Source organism: Stegodyphus dumicola, chromosome 3 (genome assembly GCF_044657685.1).
Source record: "Stegodyphus dumicola isolate Sdum_Otavi_A_Nest chromosome 3, ASM4465768v1".
NCBI classification, from domain to species: domain Eukaryota; kingdom Metazoa; phylum Arthropoda; class Arachnida; order Araneae; family Eresidae; genus Stegodyphus; species Stegodyphus dumicola.
In genome coordinates, this window is record NC_140770.1 from 137,717,231 (window position 1) to 137,743,144 (window position 25,914).

The following is a 25,914-nucleotide window of genomic DNA, read 5'->3' on the forward strand; positions in this document are numbered from 1 at the left end:
AGGAAAGGACATTACAGTTCTAATTGTAGGAGATGAAACGCAACCATGCGACTTATTAGTTGGTCGAACATGGATTGATTTACCGCATATTGCATACGCCAAGATAGGAAATACCTTGCACATACGCTATGCTAATGACTGCCCATTTTCACAGTTGCAAAATGATAGCAACACTCCGCGAATTAAACTGAAGGCTTTCCAAGAAACTCAAATCGAAAGTAATATGGTTAATTTCGTGAAAGTTAAAACTGATGAAATAAATAATTGTTATGTTTTAATAAGTGGATCGGAAGATGAGTTAGGCTCATTGTTGGAAGTAATGCAGGGAGAAACAGTGATACCAGTCACTAACTACAACGATAGAAAACTAATTTTGAAAGAGAATCAATGTATCGGTAGAGCGGAAGTAGCAGAATTAGTTGAACCAAGTTCAGATCAGAAAACTGAAAATTCAAGTCAAAAGGAAATACTGATAATAAATGAAATTAAGAAGTTTAGGAGACCGATTACTTTAGAAGAAATTAAAGTTAATAACAATACTACGCCAGACAGAAAACAGGAACTTTTACATTTGATAAATGAGTATCGAGATTGTTTTGCATTAAATATGGAGGAATTAGGGTGTACAAACTTAACAAAAATGGATATTAAAGAAATTGAAGGGAGTAAGCCTATTTGCATGAAGTCGTATAAAACCAATGCCGAAGAGCGTGCTTCTATAAAGAAGATAATAAATGAATGGAAGAAATATCGAATTGTTACTGAAACAAGATCTCCGTATGCTAGTCCAGTTTTACTCGTAAAGAAAAAAACAGGTGAATTACGATTAGTGATAGATTATAGAAAGTTGAATTCGCAAACTGTTAAAGATAAATTTCCACTCCCTAGGATAGATGATCTTCTTGAATGTCTTAGTGAGTGTAAAGTTTTCACTACATTGGACTTAGCTCATGGATATTTGCAGATTCCTTTAACTGAAGAAACGAAACTGAAAACAGCTTTCATCACTCCAGATGATACTGGTCAATTTGAACGTATGATCTTTGGGTTAGCTAATGCACCTGCAGAATTTCAGAGACTCATGAATCAAGTTTTAGGTCCATTGCTTAATAAAGAAGTTTTGTGCTATTTGGACGACATATTAATTCCGGCTTAATCTTGGGAAGAAATGATGGAAAACTTAGGAAAGTGTTTGATAGATTGAGAGAAGCAATGCTGACATTGAAACTGACAAAATGCGAATTTGGAAAAGATGAAGTTGAGTATTTGGGATTTCTAATAAAATCAAATGGTATGCAACCTGAACCAAGAAAAGTACGAGCCATATTAAACTTTCCTAAACCAACCAATGAACATGAAGTTAAACAATTTTTAGGTCTTACAAGTTTCTTTAGAAGGTTTGTACCGAAATACGCAGAGAAAGCTGAGCCGCTAACGAGACTGACGAGGAAGTATGAAACATTTCGTTGGAACAAAGATCAGCAAGAAGCATTCAGTACTTTAAAGGATCATTTAACTAATGAACCAATACTAGCATTATATAATCCCGAAGCAGAGACTGAAGTGCACACAGACGCGAGCAACAAAGGACTGGCAGGAATGCTGTTGCAAAAAGGTGAAGATAGAAAGTGGCATTTAGTTTATTGTGTAAGTAAAGGAACAACAGAAACAGAAAAGAATTATCATTCAAGCAAATTAGAATTAATGGCTATAGTTTGGACTTTGAAACGACTTCGACAATTTTTAATTGGGATCCGATTTACGGTAATTACAGACTGCCAAGCTTTAGTTTATTTAAACGCGAAGAAAACTTCAAATCCTCAGATAGCAAGGTGGAGTAATCTGATCCAGGAACACAATCTTGAAATAAAGCACAGGCAAGGCAAAAGAATGAGTCAAATAGATGCATTGAGCCGATCGCCAGTTGATCAGCCAGAAGAAACTTTAGACTCTATAATTGAAAATAACTTGGAAGTTTGTTTAACGCTAACGATAGATGAACAAATTCTTATGATTCAGCATTCAGTTCCAGAATTACGCAAATTAATAGATATTTTAAAGAAAAAGATAAATGATAGAACGAATGCAGAGAAATATGTAACTGAAAATTACGTCTTGAAGAATAATCGATTGTTTCGTAAAGTGAAAGGTCAGGAAAAGGAGAAACTGTTATATGTCATACCTAAATCGATGACAAAAGGTATTGTAGTAAAATTTCACGATCTTTTGGGACATTTTTCAGCATACAGAACTGTTGCCAAAATCAAGGAATCATACTGGTTTAAAGGAATGAAACGATATGTTATGTGTCACATTTCGATGTGTTTCGAATGCCTAGTAAATAAAATATTTAGTGGTAAGAAACAAGGAGTACTGCATCCAATTAGACCTGGTAGAAGAGCTTTTGCAATTATACATATAGATCATTTAGGACCATTCGTAAAAAGTTCAAGAGGAAATACAGAATTATTTGTAATAATTGATAATTTTACGAAATTTACACGTTTATATCCTATGAAAAGTACTGCAACCAAGTATGTTTTAGTTGCATTGAAGAGTTTTGTAGATGATTTTGGGTTACCAGAAAAAATTATCAGCGATAGAGGAACATGTTTCACAGCGAAGGAATTTCGAGAATACTGTCAAAATAATGGGATCAGTCATACACTCAGTTCAACTCAGCATCCAAGTGGTAATGGAATGGTGGAAAGAGCAAATCGAACAATTTTGGCTACGATTAAAACGAGTATGGAAAATCCGAATCAGAGAGACTGGGACAAAAAGATTAAGGAATGCGAAAGAAATCTAAACAATATGATAAATAAGACTACAAATAAAACTCCTTTCGAATGCTTCACGGTTATTCACCAAAATTTAACGACGGATTGATGAGGATGATTACAGATGAAGACGCAGATGAATGGGAGAATCCAGTAATCTTACAGAATGAAGCTAGAAAGATAATTGAAGATATGCAGATGAAAATGAAAGCAAATTATGACAAGAAGAAAAGCAATTCTTTAACATTCGAACGAGGAGAAATAGTAGTTATGAGAAGTGTACCTAAATCAACTGGAGAATCAACCAAAACACAACAAAAGTATCGAGGACCTTTGGTAGTTACAGAAGTTTTACCAAGTGATACCTATAGAGTGACTCAATTAGAAGAGAAGGTGAAAGGACATTTCTTTAGTACGACAGCTCATGTGAGCCAATTAAAGTCATGGCAGTGTCAAGCTGAATCAGAAGAAGACGATGATGATGGTGATGACATTAGTGTTACTGAGGATAACGATAACAACACGCCGCATATTACTAAAACTAGGATACGGAAAAAGAATAGAAAACGACGGTGAATCTATATGACAGCTAAAGACTTTCGAACTATAAACATTAATATTAGAGATTTAATTTTTTAAATATAAGTTCTTAATGTTCCGAGGTCGTAACTAAGTCAGGATGCCCGAATGTAAACGCAACGTATTAATTTTATTTAAAATGTATTTTCCCGATTGGCAACAACAGTATTTTTTCAGAACGATAATATTTTGAACTGTAAGTTTTTTGAGCAGTAATGTTGACGGTAATGTTTCTGAATAAAGCAAGTATTTAACAATTAATGTTTGACGGAATGTGTTTTTAATAAAGGAACTAATTAATTGCTAACAGATTCTTTGACGTAACCTCTCGACCCAACGTCACTACTTTGTAATTACGATTTCATTGCGTATTTGTAAGTATTACATAATTACATAAAAATGCCCATGTCCCATAAAATGCCATTTCACATAAAAATGCCCATGTTCTGCCCATTTACTTCTTATACTTTATATGGTTCGCGTCAGTGTTATTTACTACATTGAAAAAAGTATTCAGATTCTTGACGTAACCTCTTGACCCAACGTCTCTACTTTGAAAATCACGACTTCATTGCATTGCAATTTGAGTTTCTGTTCCTGCTGAATGTCTATCTCCTCCTTCAAGACCACTCGTCGATTGCTAACAAAAGCGCTTAAATAAAAATTAAAGTTTTTGATAACTAGTCGGCGAAGTCAATGAACTAAGTGATCTATACTTTATCCTTGGAGAGCAAGTTCTTTTACCTGAAAAACATTTATTGTCACTTTTTAAAAGGATTTAGTTTCTAAAAGAAATGCCCGAGCTTATTAAAGGCCGCCAGAGAAGACGAACAAAACTAAATAAATAAAGTAACTAATAAAATAGCAAATTAATTCGTAAGTAGTCCAAAGAGACAATTTGCCCAGAAGAACTATTAATTTCGTTTTGGCTTTTTGCGTCGATTCACGATAAACATTATTTCCCTTTTCAAATTGTTGCCACCAAATATTATCTCCCTGTATTATATTTAAAAAAAAAAAATGAAGAATCTGCATGAATCTATTGTTTCTCGCATTGTGATAAAACAACGGTACCTAGAACCAAAATTTGAATAACGTAATCTTCCATAGAACATGGGCAATCAGAAGTCGTAATTTGAATTTGAAATTTGTTTTATTATCGATTTCATATTTTGTAGCGCTTCAGCAAATTTTTGATTAACAAACTAAACGATTTCAAAGTGAGCAATGTCAACACTGCACGGAAAAAAAAAATTATCTCAGCGCGCGAGACTCTGTATGGAAAATTTTAAAGATAGTATGCTCATTTTAAAATTATTTTGCGATATTACTGTTGAACTGAATTTTATGGTTTGAGGACGTAGAACATGATATTTAATAAATAAAGGTTACACGCAAAACGTTAAAAAACGCCTTTTTGGACGTAATTTAAAATTTGAAACCTTTCAGATTTTATTTTTTGAAGTAATACAACGATTATTAATTAAAATAAATAGCAATTTAAAAATTATTAAATTAATGGTAAATAATTAAATAATAAAATAAAATACCGGACCTCCTCTATTTTGTGGTTCCGGCTGAAATCGCAGTTCCACACAACTAAAAAATAACTCAACCTGACTTCCGCTTAATTTAAACCCTGAATATTACATTTCGAAAAAGAATAAGTAATAACAATAATAATAATGTTGCTGTTTTAATATCCCACAATGTGTTATTTTTATTTTTGTCACTAGATGGCAGCAGCAGCAATTAATGTCTCGAATATTGAAATAAACTAATGTACTTTTGAAAAATTCTTACTTGAATGAATTAGCAATGAAAGTTTGCTGTATGTTGAGTAATTTAATGTAATTAAACTACAATTTTAAAACATTCTTTTATTTGCATGTACATATTTATTGAGCTCTATCATGCTTCTTATTTTCAAAAATTAACGGAAATAGCAAGACCGCCACCCCCACCCCCCGCTGTTAAAAACATTTTGTATTTTCGGATTGTTGTTTTAATATTGTTAATAATCTATCTTAATGTGGTTAATACACAGTTTACTATGTTAAATGACATAAGCTAACTGCTGTAACAGTTCAACAGGTTAAGCTGTTAGACAGTTTTTCTGAACTGTAAAAAGTTTCGAAAAAGTGTTTTATGTTATTACATTAATTATTTTTTGTATCAATTAACTCCATATTTCGGAAACAGCAAGACCGCCACCCCCACCCCCCGCTGTTAAAAACATTTTGTATTTTCGGATTGTTGTTTTAATATTGTTAATAATCTAACTTAATGTGGTTAATGCACAGTTTACTATGTTAAATGACATAAGCTAACTGCTGTAACAGTTCAACAGGTTAAGCTGTTAGACAGTTTTTCTGAACTGTAAAAAGTTTCGAAAAAGTGTTTTATGTTATTACATTAATTATTTTTTGTATCAATTAACTCCATATTTCCCATCCGGAAAATTTCTGAATCATGTTTGGATATTTTATTTAGACTAATTTTTTTTTTCACTTTTTCTTGCTATTGTTATCAAGATTCGATCTAAGAAGTTTGAATACAATCATTTGTAAAATTTAAAATAAGTTTCAAACCTGCATTTTGACAATAGCTTTGGGTTATATTTTCGCGCGATTTGCTGCAGTATCCATTAAATGCAATAGAAAGTTTATCTTGTTTGATCATTAAAAAAAAAAAAAAAAAGCATTTTTAAAGACCGGCTGATAAAAAATAAGTAGTCCCGAAAAGATAATGTGAATAAACAGAAATATCTGTCCTGTTGTAATATCACTTCGAAACTGTATTTAGAAATTTGGGGATGGGCAAAGAGGCAAAAACTTTGCAATCTTTTGAAATTCGAAGAATTGCCCTTACTAATAAAATTCAATGAAATTCATATGACTGCCACTAATTATAGGGTGATTCCTATAAATGCCATCATGAGTTACTCTTATTTTGAAATGTGCACTCCATCAGACCATAATAAAATTTAAAATATTCGAAACTAAAATTAAATATTCGAAATATTGTTAAGTAGAAATTATGCATCGTAAACAGGAAGTTCTTATTCGAATTGCAGATAGCGTGCGAATCGTTATACTATGATACGATCGTGAAATCTTTTCTCTGCCTCTATCTATACATGAGGTATGTTCCTCGCACTGTGAAAAAATGGCGGCACCACATTTTGAACAAATGTAGTCCTCAACACGAAAATGTGCCCCTCCAAGCCGAAATTTTTTATTTCGAATTTGTTTTTTGATTGTTTTCGTATTTTGTGTGAATTGAATGAATTTTTGATTGTCGAACTCAGCGATTTAAAAGCAATGTATTGCTACTGATCAAAATAAAGCATTTTTATATCTTTCGCGCGCCAATGTGTGGCCATTCGACAAAGTGTTAGATATTTAACCGTATGATTTAATCGATAAAAATAAGCAATGTATTTACTTTTATCTTCCATACGCCAGTGTTTTGCCATTCCGCAAAGCATAATAATATATTTAATTATCAAATTTAATCTATCTGTTACTGATTAACAAACTAAGCGATTCAAAAGCAGTAAACGTTTTAGAACTGTATAACTAGATAAATCCCAAATACAAAATTTCAACATTTTTGGAAAACCGTTTTTGAGTTATGCAACATAACGTACGTATAGACGTTACGACGGAACTAGTCAAAATGGATATTTCCGCTGAAATCTGAACACTGAAATTTTTCGCAATTGCGATACTTCCTGTACTTCGTGAAAGGAAGTAAAAAGCAAAAAACAGCATAGCTAGATGTTATGGTAGTTCCATATACAAAATTGAAACATTCTACGGCTAATCATTGTTGAGTTATGCGAGATACATACGTACGTACAGATGTCACAAAAAATCCATTTTTAATCCATTTTACAATTCGTTTTGGAATAAAGAGTCTTTTATTTTGTCCGTACGTAGAGTCGTCAAGAAAAAAATAGTCAAAATTGGTTAGGAAACGGTCAAAATGGAAATTTCGGGAGAAATCTGTTAACCGAAGTTTATTTTTGCGATCACAATACTTACTTTACTTCGTACAAGGAAGTAAAAATATATGATAATCTTAATGAATTTTATACAGTATTAATATTTCAATTTTTCTAATATCAATCAAAATAAAACGATGGTCACTGTGTGATTCTTCATCAAGAATATTAAACTGAATGTCAAACTGACTCATCGAGGAAGGTCCGATTACATGATCGGTCCACCCTGCCCAACCGAGGAAACAAATTAGGAGGGGAATCCGGTTCATTAAAAAGAATCAAATTCATTTTAATAAAATTAAATGTCCCCAAGAATCGTTCAATCCAGCGCCCCATGTAAAATCCTTTGTATGAAAATCACTACGCATTATGAAATTATCAAAAAGATATATTGGAAACCTTGTTCTTATCCTAGCTGAGCTCAATTATGATGATTACATTTTACAGCTGGACGGTGCTCCGCCCCATTTTCACAGCTTCTTAATCCTTTCCAATTTCAATAAATGTGGGTTAATGTCCTCGGCAGGCGTAAAGTAGGCCGAAATCACCCCAAGGTAAACCCTCTCCGTAAATATGTACTGCCACTACAGCATCTTCCCCAAGAACTACCACTATTCTGCAAAAAAATGGCCGCTCTCTGGCCCTCCTTGACAACTGCTTTCCAGTTGTTTGGTATACAAGTAGGGAGCCCCTCAACCAAATAAATCTCTTGGATTAATAAAATATCAGTCTTTCTTTGAATTAAATTTTCAACTATGAGGAACTGATAAGCAGCGGCACTAGAGTGGTTAAGATTAAGGTTGAGAAAATACATCAAATAAATTAAGATGAGAGAGTCGATCCACTCACAAAATATTAATAATTTAAAACATCAGGTATTTTCTCTCTCCTTTCCGCATGCCTTCGGGTTGTAATTGGACGCATACTCGATGCATATTCGAGTCCCGGCGAGGGCATTGCTAATTTTTCACGTCTCTTGCTTCAAAATAACGTAATGGCTGTGCAAAATCTCACAGTAGACTCTTGTTATGTTTTTGACCGGGGATTGGAAGATGCTGAAAATACAAGCAAGAATAGATTCTGCTTCTCAGTAATCTTACGTCTCGAAAGATAGAGCAGAGAATATAAGCAATAAATCAACTAAAGAAGACTATCTTGAACTAAAGAAGAACTCTAACTAACTAAAGAAGCAATCTTGAACATGCACAGATCTTTATGAACATGAGATTTATAAAGCTTATCTCACTAATATTGATGGTAACTACTATTGCAATTTTCATGTTCCATGTCAATCCGTAATTTATGCAAGCAGAACACCAGCTGCTCCCGGAACGTGTTTAAAGGAATTCGAAAGATGTATACCTAAACATCTATCAAGGAGATCTATCGATCTTTTAATTGCAGTAGATATGGCCATAAAATTAAGGATTTAAAACATTACCCCTAGGATTAGTATTTAGGCTGGGTTGTCATGGGTCAAACAGGAAATAAGAACATATTTCCTGATTTAGTCGTAAATTCCGTCTGAAGAAACAAATTCTTGTGTCTAACCTATGGGAATTAGATATTTCAGGAATTACTGATTCCTCTTAAGTTGTTCTTCAGCTTGCTTTTTAAAGCAAAATGTTTCAGAAATACAATTTAGACTTTACAATATGACAACAATCAAATTTTAAAATTAAAACAGATATTAGTCCAGATCATAGTACTCTGGTGTTGTATATTAGACTTTGATCTTATCAACCCTGAGGAAGAAGAATTTAACTGTTTCTGGAGCAAAAGGCCGTTAAGTTTTATTTCCTTTTGAAAACCCATGGATGAATAGTAAGTATATACAGGGTGTTTATAAATGACTGGTGTGGTTTTAAAAATTTATAATAAATCGATGTATTACCTTACCCACGTAAAACCTACACCGTAAGCATTGGCAACTGTTTCTCTTGTGTTACCTGCTATTTGGTTGTCATGCTTATTATGCAGTCGTAACGTCAGTTTCCATGATGACGCCGCAACAGGAAAAGACCTTTCTTTGTGCTCCATTTTGAGGTGTCCACATCTGTGGTTTGAGTGCAGCGAAAGTTTCGTACACCTTTTCTGTACGGTGTCCAGCGAGAACGCGCACGAACCATTTTTCCTTGAGCAAGAAACTGTGATTGGTGACTCCGTTCTAGATATATTGGAAACCTTGTTCTTATCCTAGCTGAGCTCAATTATGATGATTACATTTTACAGCTGGACGGTGCTCCGCCCCATTTTCACAGCTTCTTAATCGTGTTCTTCACCAAACCTAGATTGGACATGCTACAACAGCAAGCAATAACCTTCTTCCTTGGCCTCTCGTTCGATGGATTTATTTAATGCGATTTCTTTCTTTGGAGGTTTGTTAAAGAGACAGTTTATGAACCGCCAATGCCAGTGTTCTTGGGGAAATTTTTTTGTCCGATAAAGCACGCACTGCAGACCCCCACGGCTGACATGCTTGCTACACCGAGTATATGGGAAGAATTTGATTACCGTGTAGATGTGTGTCGTGTGACCAAGGGTGCACATATTAAAAGATTGTGATTAATGCAGCAAAAACTTGGACAGTTACCGCTGTTTATGCTATAAGGTTTGGCCATGTAAAGCAATACATTTATTTACTATTAATTTTTAAAGCCGCACCGTTCATTTATGAGCACTCTTGTATGTCAATTTTCCACGTTACTACTTTTATGACTGGCTAGAATATCTAAAATTCCAAAATTTCATATTCAGAGATTCACGATTCATAAAGAGGTCATACATGGTCACTTAAAAAAAAGTAAAATATTTTAACGAAAATATACTAGCCAGACTCATTATAATCATCATATTTTCCTTTTTTATAATAAATATTTTAGGTAGCATTTATGTAAAAGTTTAATAATATTTGATAGTAATTTATACTTTAATATTTGATGGTGATTAAATTTATCAATAGCATGAAATAATGAACTTAACTGAAGTTTCAGTAGCTCCTCACAGTTTCATAAAGTTCGACTACATAACAAGTATATCCATTCCGTCATCCTCGGTCGTTCTGCGTTTTTATTTGAAGAGGAAAATAAATTTAATGTTATGTTTTCAGCTTGATAGGTTGTAGTCGTTTCAGCTGCATTTCACTATGATCTTAAGCCATTATATTTCAAGATATCTGCTATGTTATTTGATGTTTTAAATAACATAGATGTAATTAACATTCATTAATTAAGATTCATATGACTTAATTTCTTGCTTAAGGAATTCATTTTGAATATTTTAAGAATTCCATAAGATTTCAGCAAATCAAATTCGAATAAAATTTTACCCCAAAAAGTCTTTTTTCGTTTGAAACTACTCTTCGTTCAAAATAAACTCAATTCTTGTCCATTATAAATTCTCTTGTGGTTATAAAATTTAAAAGAATTCTCTCATTTACACAGAAATACTGAATGAATTTCTTCAATGAAGAAAAAAGATCTTTCTGAAACTGAAAAATAGAATTAAAATCATTCATAATAATAGCAATGAGTTCATTTATACGAAGCCAAATAGAATTTATTTCGGAAAGATTATGAATATAATTTCAAACAAATAGAGAATTATTAGAGAAATGATACCACAGAGAAAACGTTCTTTGCGAATGTAGCTTATTAAACACCGTGTTAAAAAAATTCTGTACTCAGACTTAATTATTTTAGTCTTGGTTATATGCAATTAATTCCAGTTACAAAAAAGTTGTTAATGCGAGTTTGCAAATTCATATATTGGTATTTTAAGATTTTTAAATAAGTTTTTTAAAAGTAACGAAATTAATATTTTTATACGTTTCATCTGTCCTTATAACTATATTTAAGAATATTTTATGCTCATCATAAAGAATAAAGTAGGAAGAGTTTTACTTCTATACAACAAAAATTAACCGAAATATTAGAAACTGAAGATAATTGTCAGGGTCCGTTCACAAGTAAAAGTAAAAATATTTGCATTTGTATTTAAATAAAAAACTAGTTTAGGAAAAAGTTTGTAACAATATAACTCGTATAAATGAATTTGTAAGGATCCTAAGTTTTACTAACGTTTATTTTATTTTAAAACTGTACTATCACTTCTTATTTTCTACTTCCGGCCAGAATTAAACGCTTTAACTTATTTATGCAAATTGTCTTGCTAACGCCAAGTACTTAAGTTGTGGCTTTTTGCCAAGCAAGAGAGAGGAAGGAGTTGTTGGAAGCAAGCCGCTTGCCACTGTAGTTTTAAGAGTTTTCACTCTGTTGCTGGTTGCCTTCAAGGCCAGAGGTTTAGCCCTCTTGATAATTGCAGACGTATCGTAGTTTTAGCAGCTCGGCGTACTACATACGTACCTTTCTTTAAATAAAGGCCAATCTTAGTGCTAGACACTTGTATATTAATTCAAAGTTAGTTTTAGTTAGAGTTTTAGTCAGTAGTTTTTATATTCTTACGTTCAGACCACAAGTGGTTGGTCTCTGTATCCCGAAGTTTCGGAAATTCCTGTAAAGTATAGAAATAAAGGGTTTCGTATACCCTTCCTGCTTGTATTGTCTACTTCACACATTCTTGAACATAGCTTGAGTAAGCTCCCTGTTCCTATTCAGGACCATTCATGCTTCCAAAGCAAGTCAAAAGAAACACTAGTCCTGATAAACTCATTCCTAAGATATATTAATCAATAAAAAATATATGTGTATATATATATATATATATGTAATGTTGTATGATCTTAAATTCATTTAGTGCGAAAACAAGTTACTACTACTTGCGCAATTGCTGCAAAGTAAGTTAATAATAATTTATTTACTAAATAATATTGATTAATTGATTATATTATCTCCTAAGTTTAATTATAGTAGGATTATCTTAAAAGAGTGAATCCATACTAGTAAATTATATTTTGAAAGATGTTTAGAAGTCACTTGAAAGTAAAATGTTAAAAATGCTTTAACGGGGACTGGAATTAAATCATGAATAACAAAATTTCAATTGTAAAAGGAATAAATTAAAGGCAAGAATTAAATTAAATGCATGTAATCATTGTCATTGATCGGAAATTAGTTGACTTTTCAAGGGGAACAAACCAGCTCCCGTTCAATGGACAATAATTAATAAATAAATACGAAGGTGATTCGTCTTTACTCGAGCAATAAGACTAAGCCAAACCGGCAATTCAAATCAGGCCAAATATTTCCGTGAATAGAAGGGATTATTGAACCAATGCTGATATTCAAAGAACTTATTCCTATTAAGCATTTTAGACAATTCAATTTTGAGTGAAAAGCAATTTCCGCAGTAAATTTCGAAAATGCTCGAGTAACCGTCCCCCGACATTCTCGTGTTTATGCATTTGAGTTCAATATTATTTGTAAAAATTAAACATTGGAAATTGTCATTATGAAATAGAATTCAAAGTAGTTGGAATAAACATTAGAAAATTACAAAATATAAGATAAATAATGCAAACTTTGTAAATCTTATTTATTTATTAAGATCTTATTTATTTATTAAGAGATCTTATAGAATTCGTGTTCTAGAAAACACTCAAGCTTCAGTAATAGCACAGTGCAAATTCGTAATATTATTTTCCTGAATCAACAATTAAAACTATTTTCAGTTTAATGACTTTTCTTGTGAATTTTATATGATTATTTTAAAATAATAAATATCCATAAGGAAATTCATAGCGCATTTTTACTTCCTCGTACGAAGTAAAGGAAATTTTGTAATTACAATAAATTTCGGGCATCATTTTTCTACGAAAATAACCATTTTGACCGTTTTCGAATCCATTTGAACGATGTTTTTGCTTGACATCTGTACGTACGGACAGAATAAAGGAACTTTTTTTTAAATGGATTGTAAAACGAGTTTAAAATGAATTCAGAAGTGATATTTTCCGTGACATCTGTAACTCGAAAATGAGTTGCTTAAAACGTTGAAATTTTGTATATGCGACTGCTATAACATCTAGTTGTGCACCTCCCGTTTTTCCTGCAACAGACCACACCAAACATATATATATTCCTACCCTGTTACAGAGTTCTGTGAGCTCACCATCTTTATTCTTACATGTTGGCATAATGTACAATTTTTTTCGTTTAAAAATGGTTGAATTATGTTGTTCTTATATTCGAGCTAAGGTTTTTGTGCCTTTATTTAATCTGCATGCAATAATTGTAGAATTATCAACAGTTTAAAAGTTTAAGTGGTCCTAGGCCTAATGAGTTCGCCATCATTTGTTTACATTTGAAATTCTTAGTAGAGCAGTCAATTAACTCATTTGGTGCACCAAATTCAGCGTCTTTTGTCTAGTGGTATCAAAAGTTAACTTTCACTTTTGTATGCCGAAAATATTGTCTTCCTGCCCGCTAGACGAATTACTTGTTTTTGAGTAGAAACTCTAATTTTAATTTTTTAAATTGTTCCTTAAACCGTCTTAACTACATTCGGTGCTTTAGGTTTTTCTGTATTTTACATTTTTTAATTCAGATGTTTTGAGTTTTATTTACTTTTGCTTTACTACGAAGTGAAAACTGGATTGATTGGATGAGAAATACCTACTTGATGAAATTCGAGGAAATAAGTTCAAGTGACTTGCAGCAAAAAAAAAAAAAAAAAAAAAAAAAAAGTATATGATTTAATAGGCCATACAAGGAAGTCATGTGGCTTCCACATTGGATATTTAGCATCTGAAAACTTAAAAATGACTGTGACTTTAATTCAGCCTTCAATTATTCTAAGTTTATTTATTAACTGATCCCTTAAAAGAAAATGATTTCAAGCATCTCAGAATTTCATTTGAAATATCTCGGTCAATTTTTGTCTTACAAGAGTGCGTTTTATTTTTAATAATTAGTATAACATTTTCTTTAATATAAGTATAGGGAGCCAAAGAACAAAAAGTTAAATTTCTTAACTTCTTTCATATCATTTTATGCCTACTTCCATTTTTCATGCATATATGTATTATTTTAAGCTTTGCAATTCGCTTCATTATAAAAAACACAATAAATTTCTCCAAATTTTTTCGCCCTTGATTCTTTCCCCCCATGTAACTAGAAGCAGATATCTTTTATTTGTTATCAGTGGGAAAAAGGTAGTGCAGTTTGGTAGGACAATTTTTGTTTTATTTAACTATGGCAAAGCACTCGAAAGCTATCTGCCTAAGGAGAGATAAGCCTTCGTGAAGAACTTTTTAAGGGAAACTGGCTCACAAACATGCTACGCGTGGGGAAACCACGAAAACGGCCTATGCAGCCTGCAGGGATTCAAACCCACCAGACAAAATGTTCAATTAGTTTTAATACTTGTGCCACTTTTAGCAAAATAAATATGTTTTTGTTATCTATGTGTTTGTAACTGTAGATCTCCACTTGTAAGAAATCTCACCAAGAGCTATACGTCCCCTAAAAAGAATATATCAATGATTGAAACACCACCACTAAGTAAAAAAATCTGATGTGTACACCACATGACTTCCTTGTACGGAATATTAAATTATACGCATTTTTACTTGCATTTCATTTAAACGTATTGGATTGAATTAAATCTACTTCGCCGACAGCGCATAAACCACAATAGAATAAATGTAGTCTCTCTATTTGTTTACCATAGCGACAATCTGGCGCTAGGTTCACTTAACAGTATTTTATTTCATTCATATTATAACTCAGAATGCACAAAATTGATATCATTTAAAGAATTATCTAATCGTTGCCACGTGTTCTATTCAAATGCTATAATAAAGCTAGAACGATGTATAAAAGAAATTAAGCAAACAAAACAAAAAAGAATCTTTTCACAGAGGATTGAGTATTTCTCATTCAATTAATTGAGTTCTCACTTCGCGACAAAGCAAAAATACATAAAAACTCAAAATATCTGTATTAGAAATTACGAAGTAAATCTTAAACACTTATTTCCTCGAAAAAATTCCAGAAAGGATTAAGCATGATTTAATTCGCAATAATAAATGAAGGCGTTATCTTTGTTGTTGCGAAGCTAAGTTTATCTAGATTGGCAACAAATCCACTATCCTGCTGTTTGAAATGTAAACAAGCAATGGCCGCCATCAAAAAAAAATATATATATATATTAGGCTTAGCGGCACTTAAACAACTTAAACAACGGCACTTAAAAATTGTTGATAATTCTAAAAATATTGCATAGAGGTTTACTAAAGGCATACAAACCCTAACCGGAAGATAAGGACAACAAAAGTCAATCATTTTTAAAGCAAAAAATGTACAATTTACAAACATATAAGAGTAAAAAAACTGAGATCACTGAGCCGGGTAACAGAGTGGATATATTTATAAATATATTTATATACGTTTGGTGCGGCCGATTGTAACCAAAATACGAGGGGCACATCTACATGTTATAGCAGTCCTATATACAAAATTTGAACGTTCTGAGGCTACTCGTTTTTGAGTTATGCGAGATACGTACGTACGTACATACTTTCGTACAGACGCCACGAAAAATTCTCTTCATAATTTATTTTAAAGCAGTTTTATAATTTTTTTGGAGGAAACGAGTCTTTTATTTTGTCCTTACGTACAGATATCACGCAAAAACGTCGTTAAATTGCATTCGATAGTGGTCAAAATGGATATTTTCGTTGAAATAGGCTGCCTGAAACTTTTCGCGATTACAATACTTTCTTTTTACTTCGTACAAGGAAGTAAAAAATGATGATGTTTCAAAAAGCTCTCTTATTAAATAAGGGAGAAACTCTATGTATGTATGTATGTTTGCTCCTCACATTGTGGAAAAATGGCGGTATCTGAAACCACCAAATTGTGAAAACACATACCCCTTCCCTAACATGGCCACTTTGATGATCGAATTTTGAATTTCAGATTTTTTTTTTATTTATTTATTTTTTCTGTGTTTTACGTTTTTTGCGAGCTTTATAAAATTTTATCAAAACAAACTCCGGAATTGTTACTCGGCGATGAGTAAGATACTTACTTTTCAAACTTAATGAGAAAACACAGGGATTTAAAGAAAATGTGTTGCCCCCAGGTAAAGGTAACATATTTGTCTTTCAAATTCCATTAACAAACTCTGCGAAATGCGTTGCCACTGTCGAAAATATTTCTTTCTTTCTTTTTTTTTTTTTTTTTTTTTTCCACAGACCAATAAGTCACCATTCTACAAAACGTAAGATATTTAAACTTTCTATCATATTTAATGTGTTTGTTGCTGATTAATAAATTTGAAAGCAATTTAAAAGCAGTAAACGTAGTTCTTTATCTGTGTTATTATTGATTACTAGTTGAACACGGGAAATGATACTAATTAGACTCATTCAAATCATTATATACGATTTTTAATAGCTATCTTTAGGCGGCTCGGCTGGGAAACCATCAGCTAGTTTAAACAAAGCTATTTTTGCTGTATCATATGTCAATGTCTTTAAATTCAGAGGGATATTAAAGGGTTTTAAGAATCTAAATTACGAAGTAGATATTTGTAACATACATGATAATGAGTTTAAAAACGGACCACACATTCAAGAGTAGGTCAGTTTGTGCCCATTGTAATTGCAGTAATTCTTCGATTCTTATAATGTTGGTTGCAAAACGCGGGTAAATTATTTTGTTGGAGGAAAGTATTAATTCTTCCGAAGCAAAAATAGATTTGATGAGTCATTTTCAGAGAGTAGATGTTGAATAGGGTCTCATTTTGTGCAGAGTAATTGACTACTAATATGAATTAACCATGCAAAAAATCAGCATTAAAGAACGCATTTTGCTAATGGAAATATCATTTCAAGACTTTTATACGTCCTGTGCGGTGTACGTTATTCTGAAAATTTGTAAAGGAAAATCTGAAGATTTGAAAATGGATATCTCTAATCTCCTCCTATCATCCCTGAAAAAACACTTGTTACAATGAACATGGTGAAAGCATTATGCAAATATATTCAACTTAAAAAGTATGATTTCCAAGATAAACTGCGAATTTTAATTTAATAATATAAAAGCTATGTAAATAAATGATATAGTATGCGATCATCCGCTTTTAATTAGTTATTTATTTTTTTATATGGCACCACTAAAGTTGGTTGCTTGAGGATTTGAGAATACGACAAACTGTTTAGAAAAAGGAAGGATGAGCTTTTAGCTCGGTCAAAGCAACTTTAATCGACTCGACCTCACCACACCACCAAACGCAGTGTTATCAGTTCCCAGAGAAAGATAGTGTGAGAAAAGCTCACAGAAAATTCCGCCTCCTGTAACACAATTTATATCAAGCTTTGAGCCATTTCTATAGATATGCAACCAAGCATTGTGAGGAAAACGATTATTAATAGTTTCCATACCAAGCTGAACAAAAAACATGGGTCAAAAGATCTAAAAAATAGGAAGTTATTATAGCTTCCAAAGAGTTAGTAAGTAGTGATAATGGAGTTGAAATCTGAAGCCCATCCATCTCCCTCAAGACAACCTCTAGGAAGCCTTCCTGACTTAACAGTCTGCTGGGGTAAGGCGCGGAATTAATCAAAGGTCCAGTATACAGTAAACGTATTAATTTTTGATTTTTAAAGCAGCTTTCTTTATTTCACGCTGCATACATAATTTTTCAGTATATACTAATAAGGTGTAGTCAATAGGCGTAGTCTTGACAGCACCCATATATTAGGCGAAGGGTATTATTCTGCAACCGTTCCAGTCGATTCATTCGTTTTGAGAGACTGTGATGTGTGGAGCATTGTAGTAAGTCATTAAACGTTTTATGAAGGTCTTACAGGTAACAAGAAGAGTTGAGGTTGCACAACCCCATCTAACTCCTTCGAGACGTTTGAGCAATGACATACGCCTCTCAATCGTTTGCTGAATATCATCAATAGGCAACTTCCAAGTGAGTTTGTGATCAAAGGTTAATCCTAAATACTTGGTGTTCTCATTACATGGGAGGGTTCTATTGTCATAAGTTATATTTAGGTGTAAAGTTTGGTGGCCTACAGAAAAGTCTGATAAACTTTTTTTTTTTCTTTTGTGTGTGTGCATTAACAATCATATTGTTTGTAGAGCACCACGAATAAAAAGTTTTGGCATGGCCATGTTTAGGAACTTTTTAAGTCTTTCTTTAGATTTGTATTTAGGACTAGATGTCCAAAGGACTAGATCGTCTGCATACATAATGTACTTCAGTTTTTGCTTCAATGCAGGGAGCATATTAGGCCATCAACATACACTTCAAACAGTAGCAGCTTCACACAGCTCCCTTAGGGAGACTGGTATGTAATGCCTTGAAGCCAGGCACAGAAAACACTTTAGCATAACGGGCATTTATAAGGCTTTAGCCAAGAAAATCAGTGAACCACCGAAGTTCCTGATGTAATGTAATATGCGAGTGTGCGGGTGGCTAATTTATATAGGAGCTTTGTTTTCTGTAATCATATTCACCTTTAAAATCCACAAAAGAAGCGCCTATCATGTTGCTCTCATCAAGATTATTTTTAATACTCTGTGAAAAAATGGTAACATATTCTTTACTAGATCGTTTTTTTCCTAAAACCAGCTTGGCAAGGTGTAGAAGGCGCTTTGTCTCAAGATACCATCATAGGGGGCTGCTTATAACAAATTTCTCCATTAACTTTGCAAGACGCAAGTAAGAAAGATCGACCTGTAACTATAACGACCTGTAAGTCTGATGTCTTTCTGTAATAATGGTATGATGGTGGCCTTTTTACCACAAGGATGGAACAGAGTTAATTTGACTTCAAATTTTATTAAAAAGTATCAAAATCATCTTTCTCGCCTTTTCTCCAGTATGATGAATAAACTCTGAGAAAGTAAGATCGAGTCCTGAAGATTTACCCTACCTCAGCTCGGAGATAGCCATTTCTAGTTCACATTCTGCAGACTTAGCATTACATAATTCTGTAGCCGACTCAGCTGAAGCTCCAGCCAAAATATTATACCTTTTAAAATCTTTGTCTCGTGTAACCTGATTTCATTTGTTTTGAAACAAAATGTTTTGCAAAGGCATCAGCAATATGACCATCATTACAAAAAAATTTTTGTTTATTTCATTGGTTCCTTTATAGTATTTTGATAATTTTTTTAACAGAGCCTCTTCATGAACTGATAAGCCTTTAAGCCTTTTTGTTTTGTAATTTACTTCAGAAATAAATTCCTCAAAGGATTCTATCTAAAAGGTTCTGTCTCTTAGCCTTATTGATTTCTCTCTTTAGGATCCCAGAGCTTTTTCGCCAGTCCTTCGTATTCTGGGAATCGCTGGTTATTTTAGCTCTGTTGCGGAGTTCGTCATGAATCTTCATAAGATCTGTTAGCTTACCACGGGCTATGAACCTCTTGACTGCATTTATAATAATATAAATAATATTGTAATGCCAGTAACAATTTTATGAGGATTTTGGCTGAAATCTATCTTCTGCCAGAATCATTACGGTGCCCATTACCGGAAACCTCTACAACAATTATGTGAGTAATGTCCCTAATATCACTGGAAACCAACAGCCGATCTGGGTTATTAGGGCCCCACTATAACGTACGATAGTGCCATGATCTAGTATCTCGTTTATCGAATATAAGCTCCACGTTACTGGAGCACAAAAAGGTCTTCAACAGCATCTCCTGCCAGGCTTCTATCACAATAACCCCAATTTCGGGAATGTGCATTGAATTCACCAATTAATGAAATCACCATGGAAGTCACGCTATATTATGAAAGTTATTAATTTTTACTTCTATGTACGAAGTAAAGGGAGTACTGTAATCGCGAAAAACTTTGGGCTCTTGACTCATTCACTCTAGCTCATAACAAAAATATCTATTTTGAAGGCTCTTGACTTCATTTGGACGATATTTGTGCGTGGCGTCTATACGTAAGGAAAGAATAAAAGACTCTTTTTTCCAAAACTTATTGTAAAACAGATTTAAAGTGATTTACCAGGGAATTTCTTTTGTAACGTATGTGAATACATGTGTATATGTATCTCGCATAACTCAAAAAACGATTATCCGTAAAAGTTAAAATTTTGTGTATGGAACTATGACATCTAATTATGCACCTCCTCTTTTTTTATAGCAATCAGCCGCTCCAAATTTATATATATATAATATGAGGGTGAAATACTCATCCTCTTATCGGCTCGACGAGTTCTGTTTTTTTTTTTTTTTTTTTTTTTTCTTCTTATGTGTTGACAAATTGTGCCTTATTTGTTTTAAAAATGGTGATGGAATTATTTTGTTCGTATGTTCCAGATAAGGTTTTTATGCCTTTTGTTGATCTGCATGTAATAGTTGTGGAATTATAATCAATTTAAAAGTCTAAGTGACGCTAATCCTGACGTGAAGCGTATTTGTTTACATTTGAAACTGGTAGTATAGTGAATTAAGTCAGCTGGTACACCAACTTCAGCGTTGCTTATCCCAGTCACTTAGACTTTTAATTTTAGTTTAATTTAGTTAACTTTAAATTTTAGTGCATCGAAAATTTTTGTATTTTTGACAGTTGGTCTAACTGCTTGTTTTGGCGTATAAACTCTTCATTTTAGTTGCAAAAACATTTTTTTAACAGTTTTTAACTTATTGGGTGTTTTAGGTTTTTATGTGTTTTATCATATTTAATGAAGATGTTTAGAGGTTTTATGTATTTTTGCCTTGCCTCGAAGTGAGAATTGAATTAATTGAATGAGAAATATATCTCTAATGAAATTTGATGAAATAAGTTTAAATAAAATGCAGCAGAAATTGTGTATAATTTAATAGGCCATACAAGGAAGTCATGTACTGTCCACATCAGGTTTTTTTATTTTATGAAATTATTATTATCGAATTATGAAGTTATTAAAATTTAAATTTAATGGAATTAAAAATTTAATGGATTATTAAATTATTTAATGTAATCATTATCAATTATGTGTTCTTAATTATAGTACATATTTATTTTTTAATTAAAAATACTGTTTCGGTATAACCATGTAACAAATAATCAACTAATTCAGTAAATCGCATACTACATCATTACCAAAGTTATTTCTCACAAATATATACTCTGGTTTTATTTATCTTCAAGATATTTCTTACAAATATGTACCCTTTTTACTTCCTTGCACGAAGTAAAAAGGAAGTATTGTAATCGCAAAAAGTTTCAGGCAGCATATTTCAACGGAAATATCTATTTTGACCGCTATCGTATACAATTTAACGATGTTTTTGCGTGATATCTGTACGTAAGGACAGAATTAAATACTCTTTTCTTCAAAAAAATTATAAAACTGCTTTAAAATTATTTCTGAAGAGCATTTTTCGTGGCGTCTGTACGAACGTATGTACGTACTTGCGTACGTACGTACGTATCTTGCATAACTCAAAAACGAGAACCAGAACCTCAGAACTTTGAAATTTTGTATATAGGACTGCCATAACATGTAGATGTGCTCCTCGTATTTTGGTTGCAATCGGCCGCACCAAACGTATATAAATATATTTATATATATATCCACTCTGTTACCAGCTCAGGGATCCTCTTATATGTTTGTAAATTTTACATTTTTTGCTTTAAAAATGATTGTATTATGTTGTTTTTATCTTCCGGTTAAGGTTTTTATGCCTTTGATAAATCTGTATGCAATATTTTTAGAATTATCAACAATTTTAAAGTTGTCTAAGTGCCGCTAAGCCTTTTTACTTCCTTGTACGAAGTAAAAGGAAGTATTGTAATCGCGAAAAGCTTCAGGGAGCATATTTTAACGAAAATATCCACTTTGACCGCTTTAGAATCCAATTTAACGATGTTTTTGCGTGATATCTGTACGTAAGGACAGAATTAAATACTCTTTTCTTCAAAAAAATTATAAAACTGCTTTAAAATTATTTCTGAAGAGCATTTTTCGTGGCGTCTGTACGAACGTATGTACGTACTTGCGTACGTACGTACGTATCTCGCATAACTCAAAAACGAGTAGCCTCAGAACGTTGAAATTTTGTATATAGGACTCCTATAACATGTAGATGTGCACCTCGTATTTTGGTTTCAATCGGCCACGCCAAACGTATATAAATATATTTATAAATATATCCACTCTGTTACCCGGCTCAGTGATCTCAGTTTCTTTACTCTTATATGTTTGTAAATTGTACATTTTTTTTCTTTAAAAATGATTGAATTATGTTGTTTTTATCTTCTGGTTAAGGGTTTTACGCCTTTAGTAAATCTGTATGCAATATTTTTAGAATTATCAACAATTTAAAAGTTGTTCAAGTGCCGCTAAGTCTATTTTGATGGCGGCCATTGCTTGTTTACATTTGAAACAGCTGAGTAGTGAATTTGTTGCCAATCTAGAGAAACGTAGCTTCGCAACAACAAAGATAAATGCCTTCATTTATTATTGCGATTTAAATCATGCTTAATCCTTTCTGGAATTTTTTCGGGGAAATAAGTGTTTAAGATTTACTTAATTTTTAATAATTTTATTTTTAATAATAGTAATTTAATTTTTAATAATTAGTAATTTTTAGTAGAGATATTTTCAGTTTCTATGCATTTTTTTGCCTTGTCGCGAAGTGAGAACTGAATTAATTGAATGAGAAATACTCAATCGTCTGTGAAAAACTGTTTCTTTTTTGTTTTGTTTGCTTAATTTCTTTTATACATCATTCTAGCTTTATTATAGTATTTGAATAAAACATGTGGCAACGATTAGATAATTCTATTCTTTAAATGATATAAATTTTGTGCATTATGAGTTATAATATGAACGAAATATAATACTGTTAAGTGAACCTAGCGCCAGAGTGTCGCTATGCTAAACAAATAGCGTGAATTTTAAAGAATGCACTTATTCTATTGTGGTTTATGCGCTGTCGGCGAAGAAGATATAATTAAATTCAATATGTTTAAACAAAATGCAAGAAAAAAATGCGTATAATTTAATATTTCGTACAAGGAAGTCATGTGGTGTACACATCAGATTTTTTTTTATGGCGGCCATTGATGTTTACATTTGAAACAGGAGACTAGTGGATTTGTTGCCAATCTAGAGAAACTTAGCTTCGCAACAACAAAGATTATTGCCAATTAAATCATGCTTAATTCTTTCTGGAATTTTTTCGTGGAAATAAGTGTTTAAGATTTACTTTGTAATTTTTAATATAGATATTTTGAGTTTTTATGTATTTTTGCCTTCTCGTGAAGTGAGAACTGAATTAATTAAATGAGAAATACTCAATCGTCTGTGAAAAACTGTTTCTTTTTTGTTTTGTTTGCTTAATTTCTTTTATACATCATTCTAGCTTTATTATAGTATTTGAATAGAACATGTGGCAACGATTAGATAATTCTATTCTTTAAATGATATAAATTTTGTGCATTCGGAGTTATAATATGAACGAAATATATAAGTTAACTGTTATATAATTATTGGATTATATAACAGTTAACTTAGTTACAGTTATATAATTATAAGTTAACTGTTATATAATTATTAATACTGTTAAGTGAATCTAGCGCCAGAGTGTCGCTATGGTAAACAAATACTAGAGTGAATTTTAAAGAATGCATTTATTCTATTGTGGTTTATGCGCTGTCGGCGAAGTAGATTTAATTCAATCCAATAAGTTTAAATGAAATGCAAGAAAAAATGCGTATAATTTAATATTCCGTACAAGGATGTCATGTGGTGTACACATCAGATATTTTTATTTATACGATGAATCCACTTTTAAAATTAATACTCTGCATAAATTCGTAGCATCATCTATATTTTAAAATAGTGAAGAATCTGTATATCTGTATGTATGAATGTGTATAATATTTATTACATCGTGGAAAAATTGCGACACCTAGAACTCCAAATTTTGAGATTAATTTGTTCTCCACTCGAGGATGTGCACCACGAAGCCCGAATTTTCAATTCCAAATTCAATTCCTATATACGTTTTTGCGAATTTAATTTTGATTAACAAACTCAACAATTTATAAGTAGTGTATTATCAGTCGGCAAAGCGTAAGATATTATGTTTCAAATTTAACAGAAAACTCAGCGATTCAAAATAAACACTTTGCCACTCTACAAAGCGTAAGCTATTTATATTTCAACTTTAATAGACAAAACGATTTAAAATAAATTTGAACTTCCCGAAATAAAATATGTTTTACCTTTTATTTTGTGTCGGCAAAGCTTAATACATTAAATTTATTTTTCAAATTTATCTGCCTATTACTGTATACTATTTAAACTAAGCGATTTGAAAGCAATAAAAGTTCCTCATCTGTATTATTAATTACTAACTGGACACATGAAATCATATTATTTGGGCTCATTTAAAAAATTGTCACATATTTTTTCTTCTTTGTAATAACTATTTTCGGTGGCTTGTAATGAAATGTTTGGTACCAACCGAATGGAACTTAGATTCTTATATGTGAATAAATAAATTTAGACCATCGATTGATATCCAAGGATTATCATTCTTATCCACTATTTATTCATATATATGCTAATTCTTATCATATTCATTCATATCTACATTTTTTTCCATTGGCGGGCCCTTGATTATAATGGCATTGGCCACTACTAAGGCCCAGATGTGGTGGCCATTTTATTGTAGAGGCACCTAATAGGCGACCATCGCTACCTCCTATGAAGAGACGAACAGTTATAACCATGCTTTCTCCGAGATTCAACCCTTCAGTATCGCAGTCAGACTCACCTAACCCCTATACCGTTTTTGCGGCTCATAGATGTATAATTTTAATTAATATTTACATTATAATTACCCTTACTTCGGTATTGCATAATAGTTAAATAGAGTAATCTTCTGTATTCTGTACAAATTTTTCTATGAAAGAGTATCAGATAATGCACTTATTTTTATCTTTAATGAGAGAAAAGTAAGTAATTTAGATTTTCGTTAAAGATCTTTTTTCTTCAATTATCCCACTCAGCGCCCTAGTGAAACATAATTTTATTCTAAACAGATAACTTTTAAAAATATTAATCTTACCGGTTGCGAATGCATGTCCTTGACATGCGCTTTGTTATCATATCCCAATATTTTGGCTGAATAACTTTTCTGTGGACAAACAACTTGTTCTTTATTCGTTTAGTGAGTTGCAACTTTTCAACAGCATATCTCATATCATTTAACGATATCACTTTTAGATTAATGTATGACAAAGTACACTAAGTTTATCTGCTTGAGTGGCGTGTATTCCAAGTACATTTTTTAATGGAATTCCTTTTTATTTAGATTGCAAGTGAAAACCACAAAAAAAAAAAAAAAAAAAAAAAAAAAATCTCCTGCAGACAACTCGCCGTGAGAAGAATAGAATGAAAATCTATCAACAGTGTTCAATAGTTTTATTTGTCCAAACGGCCATTTGTGGCTTTCGCCGTTTCTGAAATATTATTGTTGTGCACATATATATCTATGAGAATTTGTTTCCAAATTTAAATTATGTCTTCTGTGATGTAATCTGAAAACAACAATTTTTAATTTTTATCTGTTTTTTGAAATGAGCATTAAAAATGTCATAAAGATTATC